Here is a 3,046-nt window from a genome sequence, read left to right as displayed (position 1 = left end):
GCACGCGAAAAGGAAGAGGGTCCCGATCCGCCTGAACACCGGACGGCCCCGCGGTTGGGGTGCCGGCCCGCGAAGGGCCCTTCCCGTCGCGAACGTCAGCGCCACATCGATCGGCGGGCGCGAGAGGAGCGGGCCCCCCCTCCCTCCGGGGGGGCGCCGACACTCGGAGCTCGGCTCCCGGCCGCTGCGGGGCCCGTGAGCTAAGAGCCGGGAAAAGCGGGCCGTCTCGGCGGAGGGCCGGGTGGGTGCTGGCCTCCGCCCTCAAACGTGCCCGTTCCCCCCCTCCCACGCCGGGCAGGGTCGGGTACAATACTCGGATTGATCCCCTAGGCTGAGCTCCGGTTCTCACAGGCTCTGAAAAACCTGTCCTCACAAATCTCCGCACACAGTCCTCGAAAGACGGGTCGAAAAAGCCAAAGCCCCGCCTTCGGCGGTACGAAACTGGAACCGGGCGCCACCTCGTGGTTCCCTCGGTCGGCCGAGACGGCGTTGGGCGACCCCTTCCGGACATCCGCGAGACGACCGGCCGTCAGGTCAACCCATTCGCTCCAAAGGGGTTGACCCGGTGGCCGGGAGGGGACTTTGAAAATTTTTCAGACTTGGAAAACTTTTTTTTTTTTTTTTTTTTTCCCCCCAGCCCGCTTCCTCCGGGTTGACCCGGTGGCCGAGCGTCTCACCGTCCCCGGACGCAGCGAGGTACTGCCTCCCGGCCGTCAGGATCGGGCCCACGGAAGTCTGATTTTTTAAAAAAAATTGCCGACGCCACCGCGGAGGGCTACCCGGCCACCCCGGGCCCCGGAGCCGGAAAAGGGAAGAAAAGGATCGGGCCCACTAGAGACATGGACCCGGCCGCCAAGCAGGCCGCCCTGGGCTCACCCTCCCCGGCCGCAGCGAGGGACATCCTCCCGGCCGACAGGATCGGGCCCCTGGAAGTCTGGGGGGGGGGGGGGGAAATCCGCCTCACGCCTCCGAGGAGGGCTGCCCGGGCGGGCCGGGCCCCGGAGCTCGGAAAAAAAAAAAAAAAACACCCCAAAAAAGGATCGGGCCCACTAGAGACATGGACCAGGCCGCCCTGGGCTCACCCTCCCCGGCCGCAGCGAGGGACTGCCTCCCGGCCGACTGGATCGGGCCCCTGGAAGTCTGGAAAAAAGAATGGAACCTGACGCCTCCGAGGAGGGGGCGCCCAGGGAAGGAGGGAGATCCGGGTCGACCTGGTGACCGGACGGGAAAGCGGCCACCGGGCGTGCCCGTTCAAACCTAGGGGTTGACCTGGCGGCCGGAAAGCAAACCGGCCACTGGCTAGCCCCGTCGGCAACCTACGGGTTGACCTGGTGGCCGGGAAGCGAACCGGCCAGCAGGTGAACCCGTTCGATTCCACGGGTTGACCTGGTGCCCGGGAGGGGACTCTGAAAAATGTTCAGCCCTTTCGGCTCGGGGTTGACCTGGTGGCCGAGAGGGGACTCGGACGGCAGGCAAGCCGCCCTGGCCTCACCCACCCCGGCCGCAGCGAGGGACTGCCTCCCGGCCGACTGGATCGGGCCCCTGGAAGTCTGGGGGGAAAAAGAAAATGGAACCTGACGCCTCCGAGGAGGGGGCGCCCAGGGAAGGAGGGAGATCCGGGTTGACCTGGTGACCGGACGGGAAAGCGGCCACCGGGCGTGCCCGTTCAAACCTACGGGTTGACCTGGTGGCCGGGAAGCGAACCGGCCAGCAGGCGAACCCGTTCGATTCCACGGGTTGACCTGGTGCCCGGGAGGGGACTCTGAAAAATTTTCAGCCCTTTCGGCTCGGGGTTGACCTGGTGGCCGAGAGGGGACTCGGACGGCAGGCAAGCCGCCCTGGGCTCACCCTCCCCGGCCGCAGCGAGGGACTGCCCCCCACCCACCCACCCCCCCCCCCGGCTGACAGGATCAGGGCGCACTGGATGTCCGGGACAATATTTTCCCCGACGCCGGGGAGGGCGGGCGGGCGGAGGGGCTCTGGCGGCCAGCCCGGGCCCCGGAGCTCGAGAAGGAAAAAAGGACCGGGCCCGCGAGAGACGGGGGCCCTGCCGCAGGGGGGCAGTCCGACCGGGGCTCACCGTGCGGCAGGCCCGGGCGTCGGCAGGGGAAAGCGGGCGAGGAGGCGCGGGGGCCGGGTGCCTACGGCCATACCGGACCGAACGCCCCCGATCCCGTCCGATCTCGGAAGGTAAACCGTCCCGGGCCTGGCTAGTACTTGGATGGGTGACCGCCTGGGAATCCCAGGTGCCGTAGGCAGCTTTTCCCGGTCCGAGCCAGCTCTCTCTCCTTTTCTGGGGAGGAAGGAGAGGGGGGGGACGGGCCGGAAAGCCCCTCGTCGCTCCTGCCGAGTCGGAGGTCGCGGCCGCAGGTCACGGGTCTGGGCGCCTGGGGTCCGGCTCCCCACCCGGCTTCCTCCGCGGAGGACCCACCGAAGCCACTGGGGGAGACCCCGGGCATGGGGCGGACTGGCCCGGACCCTCCCGGCCGCCGGCCCGCAGGACCGCCCCGAATCCCCCCGCCCCGCGGCCACCCAGGCCAGGCCTGGCCAGGCGGGACGGACGGCGGGTGTCCAGCGCCCAGCGGCTTCCGCCAGCGGGGACCCACGGCCCCCAAAGCCGCAGGGGGAGGCCCCGGGCCCGGGACGGACTCGCTCGGACCCCCTGCGCCCGGGCGCCGGCTCGCGGGACCGCCCCGAATCCCCCCGCGGCCACCCAGGCCAGGCCTGGCCAGGCGGGACGGACGGCGGGTGTCCAGCGCCCAGCGGCTTCCTCCAGCGGGGACCCACGGCCCCCAGAGCCGCAGGGGGACACCCCGGGGCCGGGACGGACTCGCTCGGACGCGCTCGGACCCCCTGCGCCCGGCCGCCGGCTCGCGGGACCGCCCCGAATCCCCCGCCCCGCGGCCACCCAGGCCAGGCCTGGCCAGGCGGGACGGACGGCGGGTGTCCAGCGCCCAGCGGCTTCCGCCAGCGGGGACCCACGGCCCCCCAGAGCCGCAGGGGGAGACCCCGGGGCCGGGACGGACTCGCTCGGACGCGCTCGGAC

General features: G+C 71.2%; 1 non-coding gene across 1 annotated transcript; it reads left to right on the top strand.

Annotated features, from left to right (window-relative positions):
- The first annotated feature begins 2,139 nt into the window (after window positions 1–2,139).
- On the top strand, window positions 2,140–2,258 carry LOC128823861 (5S ribosomal RNA). The gene has a single exon (XR_008442096.1). It is a non-coding gene; the product is annotated as a 5S ribosomal RNA (ribosomal RNA).
- The last annotated feature ends 788 nt before the right edge of the window (window positions 2,259–3,046 follow it).

The sequence above is a fragment of the Malaclemys terrapin genome, chromosome 15 (genome assembly GCF_027887155.1).
Source record: "Malaclemys terrapin pileata isolate rMalTer1 chromosome 15, rMalTer1.hap1, whole genome shotgun sequence".
NCBI lineage: Eukaryota > Metazoa > Chordata > Testudines > Emydidae > Malaclemys > Malaclemys terrapin.
This window is presented reverse-complemented; position numbering and strand designations above follow the sequence as displayed.